The sequence below is a fragment of the Leguminivora glycinivorella genome, chromosome 21 (genome assembly GCF_023078275.1).
Source record: "Leguminivora glycinivorella isolate SPB_JAAS2020 chromosome 21, LegGlyc_1.1, whole genome shotgun sequence".
In the NCBI taxonomy this organism is placed as follows: domain Eukaryota; kingdom Metazoa; phylum Arthropoda; class Insecta; order Lepidoptera; family Tortricidae; genus Leguminivora; species Leguminivora glycinivorella.
This window is the reverse complement of record NC_062991.1, coordinates 2085650-2099809: the sequence shown is the minus strand read 5'-3', so window position 1 is coordinate 2099809 and position 14160 is coordinate 2085650.

Below are 14160 nucleotides of genomic sequence, written 5' to 3'. Positions count from 1 at the left end.
TTCCGACGTACATACAACAATATACGAGACGGAGTCAGACTAAGCTAACTCTGCACTATTTTTTTTATAGGATAGGAGACAAACGAGCAAACAGGTCACCTGATGGTGAGCGATCACTGCCGCCCATGGACACCCGAAACACCAGAAGTGTTTGAGGTGCGTTGCCGGCCTTTAAGATGGGTGTACGCTCTTTTCTTGAAGATTTGAAGGTCGTATCTGTCCGGAAATACCGCAATAATATAATATTATGAAATGTTGGAGTAATGTCAAATCATCATCCTCCTTGCGTTATCCCGGCGTCTGCCACGGCTCATGGGAGCCTGGGGTCCGCTTTGACAGCTAATCCCAAGATTGGCGTAGGCAATAGTTTTACAAAAGCGACTGCCATCTGACCTTCCAACCCGAAGGGTAACTAGGCCTTATTGGAATTAGTTCGGTTTCCTGACGATGTTTTCCTTCACTGAAAAGCGACTGGCAAATATCAAATGGCATTTCGCACATGAGTTTCGATAAACTCATTGGTACGAGACAAGTTCTTGGTTCGAACCCGCGACCTTCGGATCGAAAGTCGCACGCTCTTACCACTAGGCTACCAGCGCTTAGCCTATCATGATATATAAAGTAAAATAATTCAGCTGTAAATTTCAAATTCGACCCAAAAAATACCTGAAATGCTAAATGACTACAACACAAATTAAACCAAACTTTCACAACCGCTCGTAGCCTGAATCCAAATAAACGCAAACTAAATAAAAACCCGCATCACTTTTATGTTGCTGTACCTACGGGCCTGTCGGCCTAGCCGAATGACAATCGTTGAAGCTAGACGCTGATCGAAACGCAGTTTAGCTCTGTCGCGCCAATACGAAAGAGCGATAGAGACAGCTAGCTACGATAACGTTATCGTAAGCGTTTGTGCATTTGGCTACGGGTCTGAACTTTCCCGTGCCCCCAATCGGGTTAAAATGCCCGTGACAGGTCCCACCAATTACCTATTAATTACCTATTTGAGACCTGTTCTACCAATTTTAGCACGTAGTGTACTAGCGTTTTTAAATGGTCGGGAAAGCGTTTGTCTTTTGGAATAAGGATTGGGAAAAATATGATGCGATCTTTTTTTCTTTAATTTTATCTTTTTTTTAAAGACGAGAAATAGACGAAAGAGAAATCTTTTTTTTGTTTATCTTATGTTAGTGATTTCTATGTACAGTCAAATTGAATAAAATATGGGTATACAAAAAATGCTCAGTAATTTCTATGTACAGTCAATATGAAATATGGGTATACAATTATAAAAAATGCTCAAAAATGTCAATAAAATTATCAAGAATCACATAAAAGTTATGGGATGTATTTTTTAACGTCTTTCATATTTCGTAAAAGTAAATTACATGTCAGTGGTTACATTATACATTTCATTGAGTCAAATGTCAATAAAAATAATAAAAATAAGTAGTTCAATAAAATTATTGTATAATACACCGTATTCAGTGAATACATTAGAAAATGCGTTTTAAAAATGCATTAAAATAAGCATTAGTATTGTTAATAAATAAAAAAGAATTAAATACATTAAATTTTTTACATAGTTTGTGTGATAAAAGCCAAAAAATATCCGGATAATGTATTACTAAAAACTACCTACACTAGGTACAGAAACTTCTGTAACAATCTCCTAAAAAATGTTAAAATTACTTACGATAAACAGCAGATGGAGAAGGCCAGGGGTAGGCCTAAGGAAAGTTGGAAAGTAATTAAGCAAATAGCTAATATGCAACAAACTAAATCTGCATCAAATGAGTTACTGACCTCGTACTCAGATCCTACTTCTTCCATCGACTACATAAATAACTATTTTGCAAGTGTTGGCAGTACTCTGGCGCATAATATAATTCGTGACACACATAACCAGCAGTCTGCAAGTTATACGCATACTTTGTCATGCCCTCCAGGTCCGAACTCCATGGTGATTTTATTTGTCAATGAATCAGAAGTCAAGGAAACTATTCTTAGCTTAAAAACAATTGTTCAGTCGGTTTTGATGGCATCTCTACAAGCATTCTAAAGTCCAATTGCACTAAACTTACTCCAATTCTTACATACATATTCAACTTGAGCATTTCTACAGGTAACTTTCCGAAGGTTTTCAAAAAGGCTCTTATACACCCCATACATAAAAATGGTAACAAAAATAACGTCGGTAACTATCGTCCCATCTCGGTTCTTACGTGTATCTCAAAAGTTTTTGAAAAGATCCTGAACAAACGCCTTGTTGATTACCTAGATAAACATAATATATTGGCAAATAATCAATATGGTTTTCGGAGAGGACGTTCAACAGAGGATGCTGTTGTCAAACTTACTTCTGTAATTATTAAGAATTTGGAAGATAAACATAAAACGATCGGCATATTTTTAGACCTCTCTAAGGCGTTTGACACAGTGTCTATACCGACTCTCTTAAACAAAATGGAAGCCATAGGTATTAGAGGAATATCTCTTGATATCTTTAAAAGTTATTTGACTGATCGCTCTCAGAGTGTAGTTATTAATAGAGTAACAAGCAATGAAGTTCAACTAAATTATGGGGTACCGCAGGGCAGTGTTTTGGGACCGACGCTTTTTCTACTGTATATTAACGACCTGTGCTCTCTACAACTAACAAATTGTGAGATTATTACATATGCTGACGACACTGCTCTGATTGTCCACGGGAAAGATTGGTCTAGCGTTAAAGAGCTGTCAGAAAACGCACTACATCACGTGTCTCAGTGGCTGTCAGTGAATCTTCTTACGCTAAACGTAGATAAATCAAAATTCCTAACTTTTTCGCCAACATCTGTTTCGCAGCCATGTGTGGAGTTCTCGGAACTTACTGTTCACAGATGTCTACGGCAATCAGTTCAATGTAACTGCTCTTCGCTGTCGCGCATTGACAGTATCAAATACCTGGGTGTAATAGTTGATAGCAGTCTTCGGTGGGAATTGCACATTGATACACTTGGCAAGAAAATTAGGAAATTAGTTTATATATTTAAAAACCTTCGTTCGGTACTTGACAAAGCTTGTACTATGGGTGTTAGGCGACGATATACTTACTTATATAGATAAATACATTAATACATGTATACATAGAAAACATCCATGACTCAGGAACACAAATAAATGCCCTTACCGGGATTCGAACCCGGGACTCCGGCTTAGCAGGCAGGGTCACTGCACGCTAGGCCAGATCGGTCGTTAATATAGTTTTACACTTAATATAAATATTTATGTAAGTATATAAAACTTTATAGCATGCCATACAACACCTAAGGGTAATTATCTCTGTTATGTTTTGATATGGAGGCTAAAACTATTATATTTATATCTAATTTCCATAGCAAAAAGGTCTTTATACAGTAAGCAAGGACCTTTTATGTACAACACCACTTAAATTATAATAAAATTATAATAAAATAAAATATTTATATTCACAATTAGCTATTTCTACTATACATACATTCTATGTTTGTATAATCGTCGTCAACACATCGCATTTGCAATTACATACATAATTATTTAAATTTCTTATTTTTTTCTAATTAATTTTAAATCTAAAGTTAAATTATATTGTACGCTATTTATAAACATTTATAATAATTTAATACTTAAACAGAGCAAAATTGTGAGTGTGTTTAGTGATACGTTCCCCTTGTCGCTTACCATAAAGATGAGATTTGCTTGTATCTTTATTTATAATATGAATAAATTGACAAAGCGGCCTTACAGCAATCGAAAAAGTGAGACGTTTCATTAAACACACTCACAAATGTTTATAAAACTAGCTACGTATTGCTTTCTTACTTAATTCGGCCCTAATCTAACAGACGATCGCCAAACCTGCCGGCGTATCATGCTGCCAATTTTATCAATTATCCACGTGGATAAGACCTCCGTCACTCTCACACTGAATGTACTTGCTAAAGCGTGACGGATGCTTTATCCACGTGGATAAGTGATAAAATTGGAAGCATGATACGCCGGCTGGCCAATTTATCAGCTGATAGCCCATCCAACCCATCAACAAACTGGGGTCTGGGGTGGTGGGCCCAACCCCATTCTAGCATTTGCGTAACCCCATAATAGCCCATCAGCTTATTAGCCCGCGCCAATAAGTCAGGACAGCCGATAAAGTCGGCGCTTAAACCTAAAATAAACAGAGTAATAAAGGTGTGTTCTCTAATGAGGTCGTTTTATGGGGTGTGCTAACATTTATCCACTGACCAGGGTAAATGACGTAACTACATACTAAATTTGCGGCACTTATGACCTTTTAAGTGTTGTGTTTTTGCTGCGCGCGCAAGCATCAGGGTTTAAAAGAAGTGACATTCTTGGGGGACGTTCAGTCAGCACGTGGCTAGGGTAGTGAAAGTTCGCGTTTTTGTGACAGTACTGAATTGAAGTTAGTTTTAGTTTCAAAGTTCAATTGTGGTAAAGATTGTGTTATACGAGTTTTGTGTTCAATGTTATTTTTGTGTGTCGGGTCGGTTTTCTTAAACATGAACTTATTGACGTATACTATAATAGCTGATATTTTATTTAAGGTACGTATATTATATACTGTTTCTGTATATTGAGTACATATTTACTTCTGTACACACAAAAACTCAAAGATGGTTCAATTTTTTTTTTATCAATAACTAACATAATAATTACCAGAGGCCGAGGTAGACCAAAGATGAAATGGCGGAAAGACCTGCAGCCTTACCACGATCTTTTTAAAAACGATTCAAACGCAGAGCAGTTCAGTTTAGGTGCCTAAACTGAGCGTCTCAATTTGCTACCATGACCTCCAATGTTCAGAGTCGAAACTGAACCGCGTACAAGTGAATGAAAGACCGATATTGTCTCTGGTTCGCAACTGAATCGTTTTGACAAGAAAAGGATGACGCTATAGGAATCGTATAAATCTATCTCGTTTTCCCCTTGTGACGTTTGATCGTTCGAAAACCAGGAACGATTACTAATTTTTAATTTTATTTTATTCTTAAAACTGGAAAAAGAAACATTTAAAATATTTAAACGTAAAATTCACAATAATTACAATGATTTTGTGTAAAATATCGTGTCTTTTTGAACAAAACTGTAAATAAATGATAAAAATATATATAATGACATTAATGACAGTTCGTTAAAGCTTATGTATAGAACATCGCGCCCTTGACTAGTAGGTAATAATTAATAATAAAGTTTTTATTTATGTATTTGAAGTGCTGTGCTCGGCTATAGAACTCGCAGTGTTTGGATGATATTTTAACAAATACGTAAGTCATTAGTATTTGTAGGTAGCTCACTCGTGTCTAAATTTAATGTATATCGCTAAGTTACGCTAGACCTAGTTGATTCCTTAGCCATCCTAGTTCTAGGCATAAGTAGTTTGTCGCAAGTGTTAACATGACTCCTTGCATATCGACTAAAAAAGGATCAGACTTTTTCTCGCTCTTTTTGATTTGCGTTTTTGCGAAAGTTGCCAGATCATAGGGCACTCTAAAAATGTAAAAACCCTGGACTCATTTTGTGGCGGCTGGCGAGAGCATGAACAGGGCCGTGACGGTGGCGGAAAACTGGGAAGGCCTTTGCCCAGCAGTGGGACACATTATAGGCTATTAAAAAAAAAACTAACATAAAACAGAGTAGTAATAAAAGAGGCTCCAACGTTTCTTTACAATAAAAATAATAAGTCGACAATTCTCGTTATCTACATTAAAATATTAAGTCGATTAAAGTCGACAAACGTAAGTTCGACTGTCAGACAACCGATTATGTTTCTTGAAAAATATGCATTTAAATTTTATTACACAATCCAAAAAAAAGTACAAATGGCACACTTAATGCTAGCAAGCATTCTCTACCAGTCAGCCATGGGCTAAACCGAGAGATCGTGTTGGTGCAGCGAAATAAATTATTTTTATTTTTCTATATTTACATTCTGATTTAGTCCGGATTAAACATTACATATTATAATAATTTTGCCACGCTTTGATTATGAAACCATAATTGTTTCACTTTTGATTCAGAACTAATTGCAATAAAAATCGCTGTCGCTCATGTCTTACCCCATACCCGATCATTTGAAGCATGGGCATAATCACTAAACTACTACAAATAGAATTTGCTCGGCCCATTTGGTCTGAGCCTGTTTCCAATCAGGACTCAGAACTTTTGTTAGTTTATTTATTACTTTACTTTTCGATAGACTGTCCTGCTTCTTGAAGTTATGATTGAACCATGACCGAATGGCTGAGCGGAGACATTCGTCCGGCAAACGAAGGACGGTGGTTCGAATCCAGCTTTGGACATTTGGAGGCCATGGGATTTTTTTTCTTTGTTTGACATTTATTTTAGTTTACTGTTTAATAGTAGATAGTGTGACTACAAAAAAAATAGAAATAATAATATTTTGTATGAAAATAATGAATCTTATTTCGGTTTTAATTTATATATATAGTGGTGTGACTACATTAAGATTGCACAAGTTGAAATATTTTCATTCTTATTTGTCTTTAAATAGAGTGAAGTTATGATTACTAAATTACAATACAGGCTACTTTTAACTGAGTATGTTCTACATATTTGTGATTAATTAGGTGATGGCCCAAAATTATGTTGACATTGATGTGTCAAAAAATTTGATTTAGGTTTTGTTAGTAACTCTAGATTTTACTCTTTCTCTCTCTCTCTTTCTCTCTAGATTTTATACGCCATCAAATTAGATATATTTTTTTATATTCTGAAAATTAGCCATTAATCTGGAACTCGAATTAAACTCGCGTTATTAGTTTCACAAGTCCGTCAAAAAAATCTAACCTTACAGTCCTGTACCTAACTGACGGCCTTGAAAAAGTTTCCTCTTTAAAAATTAATTAAATCTGGCTAAAAAAAATTTCAGCCGTGGAATAATTTACTGTGAAGACGAGTAGTTAAAAAAAATAAAAATAATATTTTTTAAATATAACTTTTTTATTTATTATAGTAGATATTAGAATTTTTCACCACTCGCAGACGGCATGATAAAAAAATAAGTATTTCATCGAGTATTTCCGACGAGTTTATAAAATACTATAAAGCCTTCGTTAATATATCGGCGAGCATTGAGTCGGTCGGTAAGTACTTTAACTCAATACTCTTATTGTCCTTTAATACACTTCGCACAAAGTGATACTTTATATCAATATGTTTGGACCGAGAATGAAACATTGGATCGCTCGCAAGACATATTGCCCCCTGATTATCTACATGTAAACTATGTAAAGATAATGGTGCATACTTACGTAACCCAATTTCAGTAAGCAAACTGTTCAGGTATATAGCTTCCTTCATTGCCGATGCCAAGCTTATATACTCCGATTGACAAGATGAAGTGCTCACACATCTCTGTTTTTCTGATCTCCAGCTTACACAACCAGCTCCTAACATAAAAACATAACCAGAATAAGAACGCCTATCTATCAAACAACCTCCCCAATCAGCATCCGAATAACCATGCAATGATTTACCTGTCCTTTTGTAAATAAGTCCATATTGTTTCGTATGCTTCAGGTATCTCAAGACACGCTTTGCTGCATTCCAACATTCCTCGTTAGGGCAATCCAGGAATTGACTCAATACAGCCACGGTATTCGTAATATCAGGTCTCGTTCCCGTAGAAAGATACATCAACGAACCTATAATTTCGCGATATGGGTATTGTTCACGCGCACTGCACTTATTCACCGGTTTTTCTATCTTTTGCTTAAATTCCATAGGCGTAGATATCGGTTTACTTTCATTCATATTAAATTTAATTAACAAATCGTCAATATATTTTTGTTGTGACAATTTCATTCCATTGTCAAATCTGTCAAACTCTATGCCTAACATATACTTCGCAATGCCATAATCTTTCAATTCAAACTTTTCGGCCAGTTCCTTTTTGAAATGTTCGATGCATTCACCTCTTTGCGATGCGACGAGTATGTCATCCACATAAATTAATACAAAGAGTTTAGTTTGCGAGTCTATATTTTTAAAATAAAGGCATGGCTCATTTAAAGATGCTTGCAATCCCATGCACTTCAGCTGTTCATCCAGTCTGATGTTCCACTGTCTACCAGCTTGTTTTAGGCCATACAGCGACCTCTTGAGCTTGCATACATTGCCTCCAGACCTCAGGTCGCATAACAACTTGCTAGCTTTTTCATATATGAGTGAACCTGGCTGCTCCAGTCGTGTTAAATCTTGCAAACATTCGTCAAGAAGATCTGGTACCTTCATATATATCTCTTCTTCTAATAATCCATTTAAATATGCCGTATTTATATCCAACTGATGAATCTCAAGATCCAATTCCACTGCAAGTGCAACTAATAATCTTACTGAATCAAGTCTAGCGACTGGCGCAAAGGTTTTCTGGTAATCGACACCGTAACGTTGGCTAAAGCCTTTCGCCACCAGTCTAGCTTTCTTCTTCTCAGTCTTGTCGATATTTAACTTCGTCGTTAAAATATATCGGCAACCAACGACATTTCGGCCCATGGGTTTCTTGACGATATCAAAAGTGTCGTTTTTAATTAAACTTTTGACTTCTGACATTATTGCATCCTTCCATCCTTTTCGCTCGTTACCTGATAAGGCCTCTTTCAGACTAATCTCGGCAACTCCAACGAAATCTTCGCAGTCTCCATACTCCTCAGTTGACTCAAAGTCTTCTTCCGCAGAAACCTCTGGTTCTATGGCAACTTCTGGCTCTGCGACAATCTCTGGCTCTACGATAATCACTGGCTCTACGATAACAGGATCCGGTTCTACGATAACTGTGTTGTATATCTTCCGAGGACGCCCAACATGACCTCTCTCCAGCCGCGGTCGCCCTGGACCTCTCTTCACTATCCTCCCCCCATCAACATGAACTTCATCTTGATGATGATTATGTTGAGATGGTTCTGCGACAGTACCTGGAACATCTGTCATTTGACGGGCTTCAACAGGAATATCCTCTTCTCTCTCGGGTTCAGGATCACGACCACTCGATGACCTTATGTTCACATCCTCGTGATCAGAGATCTGTTCTACCGGATTTCCACTAGTCTGAGCCGGATGGAACTCTACATCTACCGATAAAGGTTGATTTGTAGTATTTGCCGATCTTTTCTTATCGATTTCAAACCTTGATCCGTTTCTTTTCTTCACGTTTATCTTCACGTTATGTTTGATTTTTAACTTTTCATTGCATAGTCCATTCGAGCTAGAAAATGGCAACCTACTTATTTTTCCTTTCGCACAAATGTCACAATCATACAATTTAGTTACATCTGACATCTTTAAATTCATCCCAGATTTATTTAAAACTCGGACAAGATCTTTCGCATTTAAATGACCAAGACGTTCGTGCCACGACCATACGTCAACCTTTCGCTCAGAAATCGCTGACACTACACCACAATGTTCCTCGACGTAATATAAATTACCTTTACGATTTGCGACCAGTTTAGTATTACCATAGCTATCTTGAACACTAGCTATATTTTTATTGAACGTAATGCTATAACCTTGATCGGTAATTTTTGCTACTGAAATCAGGTTACATCGCAAATCCGGAACAAATAATGTATTTGGCAATTGCACTTCAGTTTTAGAACCATTATCACATGAAGAAAATCTAACTGTCCCCTTACCTTGTACGTCTGTGCTCGAATTCGTTGCTAAATTTAGCTTACCGGACAACGGTAGTAATGAAGTACCAAATTTATCAGCATCGTTACACAAATGTGACGTACACCCACTGTCAACGATCCAATTTCCATTCTCGTTCCCAACAGCATTAACATCTGAAACACAATTGAATGTTACAAAATTGGAATCAACATCATGTAAATCACTTGAGTTCGACACATACTTTGCACTATCATTACGTTGTTCCTTCTTCTTTTGAATACAATCTGAGGCTTTATGACCGTGTAAATGGCATTTGAAACATTTATAATTGAATTTCGACCTAGCCTGCTCTGGGGCATCACATGCGCGTTGACGTTGCTCTATGCCACTCTTTGGCTTAGAAGATCTCTTTCCTCTTACAAGAAGTGCCTTATATACACATTCTTTCTGATTTCTGGAATATTCCTCTTCTAAAATCTTCACTTTCAGTGCGTCTGGTTTTGGCAATGCATCTCTAGATTCTATTGCACATCTAAAATTATCAAAACTGGACGGTAAACTATACAGAAGCATTATAGATGTCAAATCGTCAGGCATTTCAATGTCCATGTCAGATAATTGGCTTATTACTTCGAAAAATCTCATAACATGTTCCCTCAAATCGCCGTTTTCATCCAATTTACGCAGTAACAACTCTTTCAAAAGTGTAGCCTTTTTCGCAGGTCCTTTGGAAGCATGAATATCCTTTAACTTTAACCATACGTCACGCGATGTCTTGCAACCTCTCAGGTGCCTCAATTCACTCGGAGTTATGGATAAAATTAGGTCAGACTTAGCTTTGGAATCTCCTGTCTCCCATTTCGCTACTTCGGCTTCTCCACTTTCTCCAGCTGGCTTCTTGATACTCCCATTCACGTATCCCCAGGCGTCGTTTTTATTAACACTGCTTCTACTTGGATCTTCCACGTCTCATAATTACTCTCGTTGAGTTGGTCAATTTTCACAGTACTACTCATTTCCGCTGAAAATTTCTTCCTTTTACTGTTAACACAATTCTTGATTCGTACGAGGGACCATAACCACTGTGGGGGATATCCCACAGGTCTAACACTATATAGCAGAGATCTATAGCACAAGGAAACCAAGAAAGTGTACACCAGGAATTTATTCAATGTTTACATGAGAACTGTTATTGACCGACTGACTTACAAAACGTAAACAAACATATCAAAGAATCGGTTGCTATACCAAATACAAAATATGACAGTATTCCTTCAACAGCCAGTACTGTGGCCTCTTAGGCACAACTCGATTCTATCGAATATCTCATTATCATTATATTCAATAATACTAATATCCAAAAATATATTTTTATACCCCTACAATGTGTGCAGTGTAAAATAACATGGTTAATATAATTAAAAATATAATATATTGAAGGATCAAATCCAAGCCCTTAAAAATAGACCGACCCTTTTGATTACCAACTGTAGATGCCGCTTAAAGCTGTCTTTGTGGGCATGAGAAAAAACTGGCGGAGTTTTGAATTTTTTACTGCTAGTTTCACTAAATTTTGACATGGCCGAAATATGTAAAACCAAAAGGTAATGAAGATCTTAGTAATATCTTATATCCCGATTAATATGACTGTATTTGTTCAAATTGGTTGAAGCGAAAGCGAATAATATTTTTGATTCTTTCGAGCCAGTCTTCAATCACCTCTGACTATAGTTTCTTGTTTTTTTTTTACTGGCAGGATTTGTCTTACATCGTTGAATCATGTTCTTAGCCTATCGCCCGAACTATGTACAATTAAGAACCGTATCTCACAGTCAATTTTTGCGAGGCGGGAAAGAAAAGGAAATGGTGAAAAGAGCCCCTACATTAAATATTTCTTCTCTTATATGCTTTGTCTTTAAGCACTGGTGGCCTAGCGGTAAGAGCGTGCGACTTTCGATCCGGTCGCGGGTTCGAACCCGGCTCGTACCAATAAGTTTTTCTGAACTTATGTGCGAAATGCCATTTGACATTTGCCAGTCGCTTTTCGGTGAAGGAAACCATCGTGACGAAACCGAACTAATTCCAATAAGGCCTAGATACCATTTGGGTTGGAAGGTCAGATGGCAGTCGCTTTCGTAAAACTACTGCCTACGCCAAATCTTCGGATTAGTTGTCAAAGCGGACCCCGGGCACGGCACGTGGCAAATGCCGGGATAACGCAAAGAGGATGATGATATGCTAGCTGTGTCTGATAGAGATGATCTGTGAGCGCCGTAAAAGGTATTTGGAGCCGGCTCGCGTGCTGAAAATGGAGCGACCCAAATAATATCCCATTACGGAAGACTCCATTTTGCTCATTGAATTTAATGCGGAAAGGGTCAAGCGCGAGTCGGGAACTAGTGGACGGAAGGATATAATAATTATTATATTGCGTTTTTACATTAAATAATACTACTAGTGGTTTTTATTTACGAAAGAAAATGTTATTTTTGTACTTATGGCGGAAATATGTATGCATAGTGCATACCAAAATATGTAATAATAATATTCGAAAGTATCCAATAATCAACAGTATTTTCTTTTATTACAAAATAATAGTCTTACTTATGACATTATGACGTTGAAAATTTCAATTTTTAGGCTGTAATTTTGGTACAAAAACACTAAATGCAAGAAATCTGTGTTTACGTTTTTCAGCGAAAACGTAATTGTAGACTGTGCAGAAAAATAAGATAATGTTCATAATGTATTGTTTACATTATGAACGCTAAAATAAAATAGTAACTACCTATTTGCTACCTACGCATAGCTTTCAAGAACAGCAATTTGACATAAAAAGCCAAGTAATAATAATATATCCGATTACACAAAATTCAATTTCACTTATTGAATTTAATACGGAAAAGGGTCAAGTGCGAACAGGGTAAATCACATTGTGAACCTGTTATTTTCCTCGTATATCATTTCTATTTCCATAAATACCATAAAAACCATAAATTATAAATTTTATTTATGTAGGTACCTTTAGTAGTGTGATGAGCCCAGACATTTGTTCCTGAGTCATGGATGTTTTCTTTTGTATAGTATAAGTATGTATTTATTTATTTAAGTATGTATATCGTCACCTAGCACCCATAGTACAAGCTTTGCTTAGTTTGGGGCTAAGTTGATCTGTATAAGGTGTCCCCAATATACTTACTTATTTATATGTTGATATGTTAATAGATTATTTGATATACCTCTTATACCAGTATCGAATGATGTATTTATCTAGTGCCTACCTAAATAATGTAAAAAAATGGATGCGCAGTTGGAAGCGCGATAGCCCCGGCAAGGCCAAAGGTCGCAGGTTCGAGTCCTGCCGGAGGTGTGAATTTTTTAATTTTTTCCTGTACTTATAATTTAAAAATAAAGAATTCTTTTCTTTATAGTATACTGAACTTACACTTCGCCGTCCATTGCATGTTCAACAAGGAAAGATTGACAATGTTATACCTACCTATCGATAATAGACACAGAATTGTAACTGTCAAGTGTCAATGTCACTATGGTCAAAGAGGATCGAGTATTATAGAGAGTTACTGCCGAAGTAAAATGTGTAATCACAGTGCAAAGACAGCCATCTCTTGACACAGGCTCAAAACTTTTGAACCTCAGTTTTGACAATTTGGCCCATATTCTTAGCTTGATATGTTTTAAAATGTCAAATATTAATATTAGCGCCATCTAGCTAAGCGTACCCCAAAGCGTACCTTTTTCTGTGTGGTATTGAGGTACGTTTTTTTCTTAGACTTTATCTGTCTATACGGAGTTATATATGTCTTTGCTATGGCGAAACAGCCCCCTAATCTTGACAATAGTCATATATTTCGGATCATGTTACCCATTTCTACACCATTTCTTTTGAAATCTGCAATGTTCTTACGAAAACTCTATTTTGTTACAGGTACAACGAGGAAGTGACAAATTTAACGGTGGAGCAAAGGTAACGAAACGTGAAATATTGGGAACATCTCATACGATGGGACGAACGAAATAGGTACATTTGTTTAAAACAACACAAAATCTTAATATGAACATGTAAAAATGACATACTTTCATATATTATTACTTATTAGAGAAAAAGATAACATTTTTAACTAAAACTTGACAAAAAAATCCATCTATTTTTGTAACTAATTTGTTGTCGAAATATCATCATTTATAATATTGTAAACTTTATTGCACAGTAAAGATATATTTTATAAAATACAACTTAATGTGACATTCTCTACAGTCAACCTTTAGGCCAAAAGAAGTTCCAAAAAAGGTGGGATAAATTAAAACACGACCGAAAGACTTGATTTTAAATCGACTACGTTATAGAAAAATAGGGACTTAAATAAATATATTTACCTATTTAAGATACTGATAACTATAATAAATACAAACAAATAAATATATATGATCATCATTCTCGCAATTGTGTACTTTATGAAAAAAACT